Source organism: Rattus norvegicus, chromosome 4 (genome assembly GCF_021556685.1).
Source record: "Rattus norvegicus strain SHRSP/BbbUtx chromosome 4, alternate assembly SHRSP_T2T, whole genome shotgun sequence".
Lineage (NCBI taxonomy): Eukaryota > Metazoa > Chordata > Mammalia > Rodentia > Muridae > Rattus > Rattus norvegicus.
The window spans coordinates 182394467-182410018 of record NC_141537.1 but is presented as its reverse complement, the minus strand read 5'-3'; the positions used below and the strand labels follow the sequence as shown (position 1 = coordinate 182410018).

Genomic DNA, 15552 nt, shown 5'->3' with positions numbered 1-15552 from the left:
TTGGCCAACAAGCCACTCGGCTGGCAACTCTTTTAAACCCAAAGCTTATAGAGCAGGGACTTGGACAAAGAGTGCCACATACCAGCTTCAACCATCACAAAGAACACACCAAAACGTCTTCTTCATAGTTGAAAGTGCATTTCCTAAATAAGCAGTACTAAGGGCACAGCACCCGACACAGCCCCGGTACAGCACCTGGCACCACTTCTCGTCTGGTCACCAGAACCCACTTGGACAGCCTGTCTGTCTCCAAATCCAAGTTCATGGTTTCGTCTTTCATTATCCTCGAACTTATGGGGGAGGCATTTAAACGGATCCATTAACAATGACCAAGAAGAGAGAAATCCAAGTTAGTTCACCTTAGTGTTCTTGGATAAATATGCTTGTTGAAGAATATGTGGGGTTTTGTTCGGTAATATTTATTTAAAAGATCAGAAAGGCAAACCCCAGTGAGGCCATACATTCAGTGAGAAGTTACCTCATTGTATTGTAAAGACCCAACCCTGCTTTGACCCTTGCTCTCCCCAGAACTCCCTGTTTTGGGGGTGGGGGTGGGGAGTAGAAATGGAATGGAGACAGTTTATGCAACAGGATTTTGGAGAATGAAACCCTACTGGTGATCAGAAGACAGTTAACCCCCTGGGGTTATGGAAACACAAACCTTTCTATACCTCCCTGAAGGGAAAGGACCACTGGTGGTCTACTCTGTTCCAAAAGGGTCCGTATATTGGAATACAGTCATGGAGAAGGAGCGACAGGAGAAAAGCTGCTGAAATCATCCAGAAGCCCTTTTGTTAACACACCAAACACTTCCTTTCAAGGTGAATTAACTTCTTTGGCATGATCTCTGTTCTGCCATTATTAAGTCCTTGTGTGTACAAACTTGCATTGGTCTGTTTAAATCTCTGAGGGCTTTTCTAAGTCACTAAAATAGACACCATCCAGTGAGTGTTGGCTTGGTGGTGCACACTTCCTATATGTCCCCTAGGAATTACATTAACCATGTACTGGTATGTTATATCCGTTTACAAGGAAGGAAACAAGGGATCCCGGAGGCTAACGGCACTGTTTCAAACAGATGAAATAATTTCAGCACAAAACAGGAGAGTACGTTGAAGGCACAGCGAAGGTGAAGCCGGGATTAAAAGCAGTAAGATTCTCAGGACGACATTCGTTCTGCTACAACACGCAGCTTTTGAGTCCTGCATCAGAAACAAGCAGGGAGACTAATTAAGGGCCATGCCAAAGAAAACCCAGCAAAGTTTGATTCATTTTAGCCTTGGCTTAGAAACTAAAGCAAAACACAGCCAGCCCTACTGGCCCGAAAGCTTGCAACATTTTCTTTAAAAATAAAAGCAAGCAAGCACAAAACTGGTACTATGGAGTGTTTTAAAATGATGTAAAATCTACCCCACCCCACCTCCCAAAAACTGTGCATATAAAAAGACTCAGAAGGAAAAGAGGAAATCCGTCAACACACAGGAAGCAAAGGAACAGTAGGTATTTTATTTATTTTTTCCATTTTCCTCTTTCCTGCCTTTTCTTTGATAATTACAAGCTGCTTTCCAATGGATTTAATCTTCAACAGAATTACTTAGCCTGCTAAACTAGTGATGGGTGGTGGGGGAGCTTTGCTGTAACGACTTGGATTTTAACATGAAGGTGGGCAAGGCAATATCAGGTGACTGGGTATGTGCTTATTTTAAAAAAAAGAAAGAAAAAGGAAAAAGCAACAATGTTTAAGCAGAGCTTTAGGAAGTCAGGAACCCCTGCCGGGACAAGCATGCTATCTGTTTGATGGAAAGGGTTGGGGAGCCACTTAAACTAGCTAAACTTTGGAGTTTAATTACTGTTTGAAAGAAGAATTAAGATTAGAACCCAGCTAGACATTAACTTCTCCAGGCCGGTGACAGGCGATTTTAATAAGGCCTCTGAGCTGATGCTCCACGGGAAATGAGAACAGAAAATTTCAACTCAGTGGGTGCCTGCGTTGACCTTGAGTCTGAGGCAAATGAGCCAGGCTCTGAAATCAGCAACTCCAGGTCCCAGCAAAGAGCTTGTCTCAGAAAAACCATGGCTCTGAGGAGGTTGAGGGCAGGGCAATCTTCTCAGCTCACTGATCTTCGGACCCCAAAACTTCTCCACTCCCCTTTATCTGAGGACAAACCTCACTTTCCAAGTTCGTCCCAACCAAGAGAGAAATACTCACAACAGGACATTGTTTTATGACCTCCGTACTTTGCATGTAAATCATTTGATTAAGATGAAGTTAGCCTGAAATCTGTTCTCTCATTAGCACTACCTTAATGACATGGGTTCTCAGAGACACAATCGCTGCACCCTGTCTCCCCAGGGACAATTCTGCTGCAAATGGGAAGAACCACACGAGAAGTCTTACTTTATCCACTGCTTCCTCAAGTGTTTCCAAGATGCTGAGGACAGAGACAAATCTAAACGGATTCTGACCCTGGCCTCCATGAAGCCAGGTGACAGACTAGAACGGTTGAGGGCGGCGGCAACGGAAGTGGGGTCTGTATAACCTTGTGTTTCTAAAGAGATACTCAATTCAATTCTTAATTCATAAAGGGTTAGCATGGTATGCGTGTGTTTACATGTCCTTGTGTGTGTGCATATGTATGTCCATGTCTGTGTGCGCATGCGCGCCCGCTTCCGCACCTGCGCTTATATTTTATGACCTGAGAGCAATGAAAAGCCAGTCCCCTGTATCCCATCCTCCACATGGCTTTGAAAACTGAACAACAGCCAATGTTTGCTCCAGGTTATTGCAAACTCACCAGATAGTTGAGGTCATTTCTGCCTGTCTAGACCTCCCATCCTGCTGTCTCCCCACATTCTGCACTGACTTGGCTTAGTGTTTTATGTCTCATGCACACTCAGTATCTGCGCATTCACCAGTGGGGATGGACACGTGGGCAGATAATACTACCCAGTGCGGGCGAGCTCACTGTGTGTCCAAGCTTCTATAGAAGCTGTACTGTGGAATGCACCAAATTGCAACTTCATTTAAAAGCACTGCGGGTGCCGGTACATGTGTGTGTGTGTGTGTGTGTGTGTGTGTGTGTGTGTGTGTGTGTGTAGATTAATCTCCAGTGTCCTTCCTTAGTCACTTGGTTTTTTTTGAGACAGTCTCTACTTAGCTTAGAACTCACTTAAATGACTACGCTGGCTGGCCAATGAGCACCTGGGATTATACCCATGTGCTACCCGACCTGGCTTTCATGTAGGGATTCTGATGACCTAGCTTGGGCCCCTGCTGATGAAGCAAGTCCTCCACCCAAAGTTGCGTGATTAAGCTAGGAAGAGTGAGCATCAAATTCTGGAGACATTTTGTAATCAACCCGCAGACTGGAGTTCATCGTGCCCGTAGCAGCCGGTGGACACCAGCCGCTTCCTCTTACTGCAATTTAAATTATGTGGTTCTGACTCAATGGCTTCTGCTGTATTTTGCCTTCTCCAGTTATCAGTAAGCTGAGTACTTTTTCCTATCCTAATTATTTTTTTCTCTTTATTCGCTGTCCACATGCTCATTAATGGCTCTGTCCTTTTGAGCTAATGTTTTTCCTGTCTTCTGAGGTGCAAATATCTTTTCAAAGGTTATCCCCTCCCTTCATTTATTTATTTTTTTCTGTCTTTGAATCTTGGTGTCATCAGTTTTTACCAATCTTTTCTGCAACTTTTTGTTCCTGAAGTAAGAAAGTTTCCATTTGGATCTTTAATCCATCTGGAATTTATTTATTTTTTTTCTACATGTGAGAATGGGTTCCCATCTTCTTTTTCCGTAGGGCTCCTCAGCGGCCCCGCCCCGTTTGCCAGGACTTCCTGTCTTTTCTCATTGTTTGCAGGGCCACATTGGTCACAGTTCAAGTTTTCACATGCGAGTGTTTCTGGATTCTCTGCCACACTCCCTGGTTTTATTAGACTCTTCTTATGCCAAGACCACACTTCTCGCTTTCTAGAGCTGTATAAATTCATGATATATTTGGTCAGGCAAACCCCCAACACACAAACACACGTTCACCCTATTCTTCTCTAAGGTTATCCTTTTTTTTTTTTTTTTTTTTTTTTTAGTTCTTCAGAAAGTATTTTATTTTCCCTTAAAAGTCTTAACCATCATTTATTAGTTTTATTTCTGGGTACTTTAAAAGATTTTTTTTCTTCCAGTTTTGTATTTCATTTTCAGTATGGTGTTATTTTATTGAAATGTGCATTATTCTTTTTTGTGTGTTGGCCTGAGTCCAGGAATCTTATAGAACTTTATTGGTTCTTGTAGAAGAAACTCAATTGAATTTTCTTGGCTGAGACTCACACTGTTTACAAATAAGGACAGTTTCACAGCTTCTCTTGCCAATCACTCTATTTAACCCCTTCTTTCCTGTACTGTTTTGGAAAAGCCCTTCAGCACAGTCAACCACAAGTGTTTACAGAGAGCAGTGTCTGGTTGCTGAAAGCTGTCTTAACATCATATCTTTAAGTATGAGGTATTTAGTTAAATATTCTTTATTCAGGAGCTGGCTCTATTCCAACAAGTTATGATATATATATATATTTGGTCAACTTAACCAAACCACAGTGTCCAGACAGTTTTAGTCAAACATTATTCTGGGTGTGTCTGTTTCTAGAAGATTCTAAGATTTTCATCAGTAAAGCACAGGCCTTCTCTGTGGGTGGGCCCCCCTCCCAATCAGCTGAAGTGTAATAGAACCCAAGGGCTGATTGTGTCACAAGTAAGCAGTGACTGATGCCCTGGTTATCTTCAGGCTGAAACATATGATTTTCCTGCCTAAGGATTCCGCTAACCCCAAGCTCTTCTTAGGTCTCAAGCCAGTGGCCTTCAAAAAGAAGAACTGGCTCCCTAGAGGCCTCATCTCCCCACTATGTGTCTGGGCACTGCAAGCCTCCATAGCCACATGACCTCATTCATTTTCTTAAACCTCTGTTGTGAGGAAGGCAAGATGCTTACAAACACTGCATCGGCGGGGGGGGGGGGGGGGGGGGCTGTTCAGTGAAGGCTGAGATTACCCAGAATGCACAGCAGTGCTTCTGCTGAGGTAACTCCCTGCCCCTTCACTGATCTCCCTGGCTGTTGTTTTAGCTGTCAACCATGCCTTAATATAGACCAGTCTCTACACAGCAGCCAAGTATGTGTTTTCTATAACGTAACTCAAATGAGGTCATCAGAGAATCCACGAAGATTTTACTGTCTTATTCAGAGAAAAATCCAAAGTCTTCCCTTGGGATGCTAGGTGACACATGAGTGGGTTCTAGTGACCGTGCTAGGTGACACATGAGTGGGCTCTAGTGACCGTGCTTACTCATGGCTTCTCCACCCACCTTGTTACTCCTTCACCTACCAAGCTGGTCCCTGAACTTTCCTCCCAAAGCCTGGATACAAACAACTTCCATCCTGCCTTGGGGCTTTTGCCTTCTGCTTCCGGTCTGAGTTATTCTTACGGAAAACGCTGCTCTCACTTCATCTCATGCGGGCATCTGGTCAGAATAGCATCCTCTTCATACTCGGGTCCTTCGTTATCCTTGAACATGTTTTTATAGCAGGGAACCTTCAGTCCAGCTCTCTGCGGTGTAGTTACTCTCCGGTTCACCATCCTCAATATACAAGACAGAGAAGCCTCTCAGTGGCCAGGGTCTCAGGCACTTTGCTTTCTTGTGGTTTTGTTATCGGTAGTTTGTTTCTGAACTCACTGTGCGGACTGGAGGATGACCTTGAACTCCTGAGTCCCTGGCTGCCGCCCCTCAAGTGGCATTACAGGCCTGTGCCATCACGCCCGGTTTATGAATTGTTTCACACCTGCTAGGCAAGTACTTTACCACTAAACCACATCTCCAGTCCTCAAGGGCTGTTGCTTCTTCAGTGATTAAGTATGCATGAAGTTTTTCTCACCTTTCTTGTCCTCCGGCAAGTCGGCTGGTTTAGATACACTGCCTGCATTTTGGAAAAAAACTCTTCAGACGGGCTGTACTTTTCAGTCCTGAATGAATTCAACCTGTTTACATTTAAGTTTGATCTTTGACTTTTATGACCACATAGGAGTTATTCTGGGCTCTTCTATTTCAGATTCTTGTATGCAATGGGTATCAACACTAGCAGGCCAGCTTTTCATTTCTTTAAAATCTTACATAGTTTATGTAACATGGCTGATATCTTTGTGCCTAGGAAGGTGTTAAAAGGCATCAGCAATAATGTTTCAGCCTGTGTTTTTAATTTCTTTAATAGTAGCCAGTTTATTAATTTCTACTTTTTCTACAATTTTGATAATTTTTCTTTCGGAGACATCATCACTTAAACTTTTAACAACATGACATACTATATTCTTATTTTTAGTATCTACTCTTGTGGGACTTTGAATATGCTTGGTCCAGGGAATGGTACTATTAGGAGTTATGGCCTTGTTGGAGTAGGTGTGGCTTTATTGGAGTAGGTGTGGCCTTGTTGGAGGAAATTTGTTGGGGTGGGCTTTGCCACCCTCCTCCTAACTGCCTTCAGAAGTTAGTCTTCTCCTAGTAGCCTTCAGATCAAGATGTAGAACTTTCGGCTCCTCCAGCCCCATGTCCACATGGATGCTACCATGTTCCCACCTTGATGATAATGGACTGAACCTCTGAACCTGTAAGCCAGCCCCAATTAAATGTTGTCTTTACAAGAGTTGCCTTGGTCATGGTGTCATGGTTCACAGCAATGAAAACTCTAACTAAGACAACACTGTATTCTGTGTCTTCTCTTATTGCTAAATATTTATACTTTTATTTAAATTTTCTACAAAAGCCCAAGGTTCAAAGCCTGCTGATCCTTTACTCCTTTATTTTCAGATTGTTAATTTGTATTCTTTTTTTTTTATTAACTTGAGTATTTCTTATATACATTTCGAGTGTTATTCCCTTTCCCGGTTTCCGGGCAAACATCCCCCTCCCCCCTCCCCTTCCTTATGGGTGTTCCCCTCCCAACCCTCCCCCCATTGCCGCCCTCCCCCCATAGACTAGTTCACTGGGGGTTCAGTCTTAGCAGGACCCAGGGCTTCCCCTTCCACTGGTGCTCTTACTAGGATATTCATTGCTACCTATGGGGTCAGAGTCCAGGGTCAGTCCATGTATAGTCTTTAGGTAGTGGCTTAGTCCCTGGAAGCTCTGGTTGCTTGGCATTGTTGTACTTTTTGGGTCTCCAGCCCCTTCAAGCTCTTCTAGTTCTTTCTCTGATTCCTTCAATAGGGGACCTATTCTCAGTTCAGTGGTTTGCTGCTGGCATTTGCCTCTGTATTTGCTGTATTCTGGCTGTGTCTCTCAGGAGAGATCTACATCCGGCTCCTGTCGGTCTGCACTTCTTTGCTTCATCCATCTTTTCTAATTGGGTGGCTGTATATGTATGGGCCACATGTGGGGCAGGCTCTGAATGGGTGTTCCTTCAGTCTCTGTTTTAATCTTTGCCTCTCCCTTCCCTGCCTAGGGTATTCTTTTTCCTCATTTAAAGAAGGAGTGAAGCATTCACATTTTGATCATCCCTCTTGAGTTTCGTTTGTTCTAGGGATCTAGGGTAATTCAAGCATTTGGGCTAATAGCCACTTATCAATGAGTGCATACCATGTATGTCTTTCTGTGATTGGGTTAGCTCACTCAGGATGATATTTTCCAGTTCCAACCATTTGCCTACGAATTTCATAAACTCGTTGTTTTTGATAGCTGAGTAATATTCCATTGTGTAGATGTACCACATTTTCTGTATCCATTCCTCTGTTGAAGGGCATCTGGGTTCTTTCCAGCTTCTGGCTATTATAAATAAGGCTGCGATGAACATAGTGGAGCACGTGTCTCTTTTATATGTTGAGGCATCTTTTGGGTATATGCCCAAGAGAGGTATAGCTGGATCCTCAGGCAGTTCAATGTCCAATTTTCTGAGGAACCTCCAGACTGATTTCCAGAATGGTTTTACCAGTCTGCAATCCCACCAACAATGGAGGAGTGTTCCTCTTTCTCCACATCCTCGCCAGCATCTGCTGTCACCTGAGTTTTTGATCTTAGCCATTCTCACTGGTGTGAGGTGAAATCTCAGGGTTGTTTTGATTTGCATTTCCCTTATGACTAAAGATGTTGAACATTTCTTTAGGTGTTTCTCAGCCATTCGGCATTCCTCAGCTGTGAATTCTTTGTTTAGCTCTGAACCCCATTTTTTAATAGGGTTATTTGTTTCCCTGCGGTCTAACTTCTTGAGTTCTTTGTATATTTTGGATATAAGGCCTCTATCTGTTGTAGGATTGGTAAAGATCTTTTCCCAATCTGTTGGTTGCCGTTTTGTCCTAACCACAGTGTCCTTTGCCTTACAGAAGCTTTGCAGTTTTATGAGATCCCATTTGTCGATTCTTGATCTTAGAGCATAAGACATTGGTGTTTTGTTCAGGAAATTTTTTCCAGTGCCCATGTGTTCCAGATGCTTCCCTAGTTTTTCTTCTATTAGTTTGAGTGTGTCTGGTTTGATGTGGAGGTCCTTGATCCACTTGGACTTAAGCTTTGTACAGGGTGATAAGCATGGATCGATCTGCATTCTTCTACATGTTGCCCTCCAGTTGAACCAGCACCATTTGCTGAAAATGCTATCTTTTTTCCATTGGATGGTTTTGGCTCCTTTGTCAAAAATCAAGTGACCATAGGTGTGTGGGTTCATTTCTGGGTCTTCAATTCTATTCCATTGGTCTATCTGTCTGTCTCTGTACCAATACCATGCAGTTTTTATCACTATTGCTCTGTAATACTGCTTGAGTTCAGGGATAGTGATTCCCCCTGAAGTCCTTTTATTGTTGAGGATAGCTTTAGCTATCCTGGGTTTTTTGTTATTCCAGATGAATTTGCAAATTGTTCTGTCTAACTCTTTGAAGAATTGGATTGGTATTTTGATGGGGATTGCATTGAATCTGTAGATTGCTTTTGGTAAAATGGCCATTTTTACTATATTAATCCTGCCAATCCATGAGCATGGGAGATCTTTCCATCTTCTGAGGTCTTCTTCAATTTCTTTCCTCAGTGTCTTGAAGTTCTTATTGTACAGATCTTTTACTTGCTTGGTTAAAGTCACACCGAGGTACTTTATATTATTTGGGTCTATTATGAAGGGTGTCGTTTCCCTAATTTCTTTCTCGGCTTGTTTCTCTTTTGTATAGAGGAAGGCAACTGATTTATTTGAGTTAATTTTATACCCAGCCACTTTGCTGAAGTTGTTTATCAGCTTTAGTAGTTCTCTGGTGGAACGTTTGGTATCACTTAAATATACTATCATGTCATCTGCAAATAGTGATATTTTGACCTCTTCTTTTCCGATCTGTATCCCCTTGATCTCCTTTTGTTGTCTGATTGCTCTGGCTAGAACTTCAAGAACTATATTGAATAAGTAGGGAGAGAGTGGGCAGCCTTGTCTAGTCCCTGATTTTAGTGGGATTGCTTCAAGTTTCTCTCCATTTAGTTTAATGTTAGCAACTGGTTTGCTGTATATGGCTTTTACTATGTTTAGGTATGGGCCTTGAATTCCTATTCTTTCCAGGACTTTTATCATGAAGGGGTGTTGAATTTTGTCAAATGCTTTCTCAGCATCTAATGATATGATCATGTGGTTCTGTTCTTTCAGTTTGTTTATATAATGGATCACGTTGATGGTTTTCCGTATATTAAACCATCCCTGCATGCCTGGGATGAAGCCTACTTGCTTCATGGTGGATGATTGTTTTGATGTGCTCTTGAATTCGGTTTGCCAGAATTTTATTGAGTATTTTTGCGTCGATATTCATAAGGGAAATTGGTCTGAAGTTCTCTTTCTTTGTTGTGTCTTTGGGTGGTTTAGGTATAAGAGTAATTGTGGCTTCGTAGAAGGAATTCGGTAGGGCTCCATCTGTTTCAATTTTGTGGAATAGTTTGGATAATATTGGTATGAGGTCTTCTATGAAGGTTTGATAGAATTCTGCACTAAACCCGTCTAGACCTGGGCTCTTTTTGGTTGGGAGACCTTTAATGACTGCTTCTATTTCCTTAGGAGTTATGGGGTTGTTTAACTGGTTTATCTGTTCCTGATTTAACTTCGATACCTGGTATCTGTCTAGGAAATTGTCCATTTCCTGAAGATTTTCAAATTTTGTTGAATATAGGTTTTTATAGTAAGATCTGATGATTTTTTGAATTTCCTCTGAATCTGTAGTTATGTCTCCCTTTTCATTTCTGATTTTGTTAATTTGGACGCGCTCTCTGTGTCCTCTCGTTAGTCTGGCTAAGGGTTTATCTATCTTGTTGATTTTTCTCAAAGAACCAACTTTTGGTTCTGTTGATTCTTTCTATGGTCCTTTTTGTTTCTACTTGGTTGATTTCAGCTCTGAGTTTGATTATTTCCTGCCTTCTACTCCTCCTGGGTGTATTTGCTTCTTTTTGTTCTAGAGCTTTTAGGTGTGCTGTCAAGCTGCTGACATATGCTCTTTCCTGTTTCTTTCTGCAGGCACTCAGCGCTATGAGTTTTCCTCTTAGCACAGCTTTCATTGTGTCCCATAAGTTTGGGTATGTTGTACTTTCATTTTCATTAAATTCTAAAAAGTTTTTAATTTCTTTCTTTATTTCTTCCTTGACCAGGTTATCATTGAGTAGAGCATTGTTCAATTTCCAAGTATATGTGGGCATTCTTCCTTGATTGTTATTGAAGACCAGTTTTAGGCCGTGGTGGTCCGATAGCACGCATGGGATTATTTCTATCTTTCTGTACCTGTTGAGGCCCGTTTTTTGACCAATTATATGGTCAATTTTGGAGAAAGTACCATGAGGAGCTGAGAAGAAGGTATATCCTTTTGCTTTAGGATAGAATGTTCTATAAATATCCGTTAAGTCCATTTGGCTCATGACTTCTCTTAGTCTGTCGACATCACTGTTTAATTTCTGTTTCCATGATCTGTCCATTGATGAGAGTGGGGTGTTGAAATCTCCCACTATTATTGTGTGAGGTGCAATGTGTGTTTTGAGCTTTAGTAAGGTTGAGAGTATGTAGGTGCCCTTGTATTTGGGGCATAGATATTTAGGATTGAGAGTTCATCTTGGTGGATTTTTCCTTTGATGAATATGAAGTGTCCTTCCTTATCTTTTTTGATGACTTTTAGTTGGAAATTGATTTTATTTGATATTAGAATGGCTACTCCAGCTTGCTTCTTCTGACCATTTGCTTGGAAAGTTGTTTTCCAGCCTTTCACTCTGAGGTAGTGTCTGTCTTTGTCTCTGAGGTGTGTTTCCTGTAGGCAGCAGAATGCAGGGTCCTCGTTGTGTATCCAGTTTGTTAATCTATGTCTTTTTATTGGGGAGTTGAGGCCATTGATATTGAGAGATATTAAGGAATAGTGATTATTGTTTCCCTTTATATTCATATTTGGATGTGAGGTTATGTTTGTGTGCTTTCATTCTCTTTGTTTTGTTGCCAAGACGATTAGTTTCTTGCTTCTTCTAGGGTATAGCTTGCCTCCTTATGTTGGGCTTTACCATTTATTATCCTTTGTAGTGCTGGATTTGTAGAAAGATATTGTGTAAATTTGGTTTTGTCATGGAATATCTTGGTTTCTCCATCAATGTTAATTGAGAGTTTTGCTGGATACAGTAACCTGGGCTGGCATTTGTGTTCTCTTAGGGTCTGTATGACATCAGTCCAGGATCTTCTGGCCTTCATAGTTTCTGGCGAGAAGTCTGGTGTGATTCTGATAGGTCTCCCTTTATATGTTACTTGACCTTTTTCCCTTACTGCTTTTAATATTCTTTCTTTATTTTGTGCGTTTGGTGTTTTGACTATTATGTGACGGGAGGTGTTTCTTTTCTGGTCCAATCTATTTGGAGTTCTGTAGGCTTCTTGTATGCCTATGGGTATCTCTTTTTTTAGGTTAGGGAAGTTTTATTCTATGATTTTGTTGAAGATATTTACTGGTCCTTTGAGCTGGGAGTCTTCACTCTCTTCTATACCTATTATCCTTAGGTTTGATCTTCTCATTGAGTCCTGGATTTCCTGTATGTTTTGGACCAGTAGCTTTTTCCGCTTTACATTATCTTTGACAGTTGAGTCAATGATTTCTATGGAATCTTCTGCTCCTGAGATTCTCTCTTCCATCTCTTGTATTCTGTTGGTGAAGCTTGTATCTACAGCTCCTTGTCTCTTCTTTTGGTTTTCTATATCCAGGGTTGTTTCCATGTGTTCTTTCTTGATTGCTTCTATTTCCATTTTTAATTCCTTCAACTGTTTGATTGTGTTTTCCTGGAATTCTTTCAGGGATTTTTGTGTCTCCTCTCTATGGGCTTCTACTTGTTTATTTATGTTTTCCTGGAATTCTTTCAGGGATTTTTGCGATTCTTTCAGGCATTTTTGCGATTCCTCTCTGTAGGCTTCTACTTGTTCTCTAAGGGAGTTCTTCATGTCTTTCTTGAAGTCCTCCAGCATCATGATCAAATATGATTTTGAAACTAGATCTTGCTTTTCTGGTGTGTTTGGATATTCCGTGTTTGCTTTGGTGGGAGAATTGGGCTCCGATGATGCCATGTAGTCTTGGTTTCTGTTGCTTGTGTTCCTGCGCTTGCCTCTCGCCATCAGATTATCTCTAGTGTTACTTTGTTCTGCTATTTCTGACAGTGGGTAGACTGTCCTATAAGCCTGTGTGTCAGGAGTGCTGTAGACCTGTTTTCCTCTCTTTCAGTCTGTTATGGGGACAGAGTGTTCTGCTTTCGGGCGTGTAGTTTTTCCTCTCTACAGGTCTTCAGCTGTTCCTGTGGGCCTGTGTCTTGAGTTCACCAGGCAGCTTTCTTGCAGCAGAAAATTTGGTCTTACCTGTGGTCCTGAGGCTCAAGTTCGCTCGTGGGGTGCTGGCCAGGGGCTCTCTGCAGTGGCAGCAACCAGGAAGACCTGTGCCGCCCCTTCCGGGAGCTTCAGTGCACCAGGGTTCCAGATGGTCTTTGGCTTTTTCCTCTGGCGTCCGAGATGTGTGTGCAGGGAGCAGTCTCTTCTGGTTTCCCAGGCTTGTCTGCCTCTCTGAAGGTTTAGCTCTCCCTCCCACGGGATTTGGGTGCAGAGAACTGTTTATCCGGTCTGTTTCTTTCAGGTTCCGGCGGTGTCTCTGTTAATTTGTATTCTTATTTCCTTAGAGTATATTGGTGTGTTCCAGTACCCTTTTCTGGGATCCTTGTGCACCTACACTCATGTGAGTGCACACATCCACAGTCACATGCATACACATATACATGTAAGTTTAAAAGAATCTTTTAAAAATTATGCTAGATGCTCTCACACTAATTTTTAAAACTCTAGAAATATTTACCTGGTTACAATGCATTCCTGCCCCCCCTTTTATATCTTCTAGATGCTTTTTTTTCCAAATATATATATATATATATATTTCAAATATATTTTTACATATATATTCAAATATATGTGTGTTTACATATACATATACATGTATGTGTACATATACATATACATCATGTACATATACATCATATACTATACATCATATACATATACACATGCACATACACATATGCTACATATACTACATATACTACATATACATCATATACATATGCATATGTACCACATTTACTACATATACACATATACATACACATACATATATACTACCTATATTACACATACTACATATACTATATATACACCATATACATCATATACATATGCATATGTACTACATATACTACATATACGCATACACATACACATATATACATATACACATACACATATACTACATATACATCCTATATCTCATATACGTCATATACATATGCATATACTACATATACAACACATATAACATATACATATACACATACACATACATATACTACAATACTACATATACATCATATTCATGATATATGTATACATATGTATCTGCGTCTGCATCTATGTCTATGTCTACATACACATACATATACATATACACATACACATACACATACACATACACATACTCATACACATACTCATACACATACACATACACATACACATACACATACACATACACATACACATACACATACACATACACATACACATACACATACACATACCTGCCTGAGGTAGAGCCATCGTTCCGTAGCCATGGGGGTGTTGGTCTCATAGGTCTTGGTCCCTGCAGGATGTTCATCTCTTATAAGAATTTTTTAATCATTTGCTTGTAACCCATGAATAGCCTTTTTTACAGCCTAAACCATCCCCATATTGCTTAGACAAACACATTCTATGTGACTAGCTAAGACACTGTGTTGTTTAGAGATTGACGGGGGAACCGTTTGTTCATGTTTCCTCTGGAGCTGAATCCGTGAATGCAGAGCCCACATTTGTGAAGAGCTGACTGTAGCTTCTTTTCATGGGATACTCCTGAAGAGGGCATGGGCTGTAATTTTGCTTTTAGGGATCTTTCTTAGGGTGCTAGCTTGTAAGCATAGGGCTGCTTTCCCTGCTCTGCACACCAACCAACAGGGGGTTCTCCACAGCACTTGTCTTTGAGCTTGCACCCCCCGCATTCACATCCTCTTTTAACCTGTGTCCTTGGCCCACACTGTGCCTAGGAAAGCTCTTGCACACAGATGCCTACTGTCGCAGGCTGGGGTGGCTTGGGTTTCTCTGGCCTTGGTGCAGCCCTGCAGTCCCTGGAATGTTCTCTGGGCCTCTCTGTGTTCCTGTTCTATGCCTGGCAGCCTATTTCCCATGTCAGGACCCAGACTTACAGGTACTCCAAAGTCATAGCAGAGAAGATTTGGACTGGGGTGTGTGTGTGTGTTATATCTTTCTTTCTGTTTTATTGGATATTTTCTTTATTTACATTTCAAATGTTATCCCCTTTCCCAGTTTCCCCTCTGGAAATTCCCTATCCCATACCCCTTCCCCTCCTTCTGTGAGGGTGCTCCCCTACTTACCTACCCCTCCCTCCTGCCTCCCCACCCTGTCATTCCCCTACACTGGGGCATCCAGCCTTCATAGGACCAAGGGTCTCTCATCCCATTGATGCCCAACAAGGCCATCCTCTGATACATATGCAGCTGGATCCATGGGTCCCTCCAAGTGTACTCTGGTTAGTGTTTAGTCCCTGGGAGCTTTGGGATGTCTGGTTGGTTGATATTATTGTTCTTCCTATGGGTTGCAAACCCCTTCAGCTCCTTCAGTCCTTTCTCTAATTCCTCCATTGGGGAGTCTGTTCTCAGTCCAGTGGTTGGCTGCAAGCATCTGCCTCTTTATTTGTCAGGCTCTGTCAAAGCCTCTCAAGAGACAGCTATATCAGGCTCCTGTCAGCATGCACTTCTTGGCATCTACAATATTGTCTGGGTTTGGTGTCTGTATATGGGATAGATCCCCAGGAGGGGCAGTCTCTGAATGGCCTTTCCTCAGTCTCTGCTCCACACTTTGTTTCCATATTTCTTCCTGTGAGTAATTTCTTAAATATCACAGCTCTTATTGATTTGGATTTTTTTATGAAGAGGAAAATAAAATATATGTATCGTACTCCCTGTAAA

At 41.7% G+C, this 15552-nt stretch overlaps 1 long non-coding RNA gene across 1 annotated transcript in view; it reads left to right on the top strand.

Moving 5' to 3' along the window:
- The first annotated feature begins 1373 nt into the window (after nt 1–1373).
- LOC147995154 (uncharacterized) overlaps nt 1374–15552 on the top strand; it is a 32177-nt gene continuing 17998 nt past the window's right edge. The window contains exons 1-2 of the long non-coding RNA XR_015687283.1: nt 1374–1496; nt 2354–2529. This is a non-coding gene — a long non-coding RNA (uncharacterized LOC147995154). The remainder of the gene's footprint in view (nt 1497–2353; nt 2530–15552) is intronic.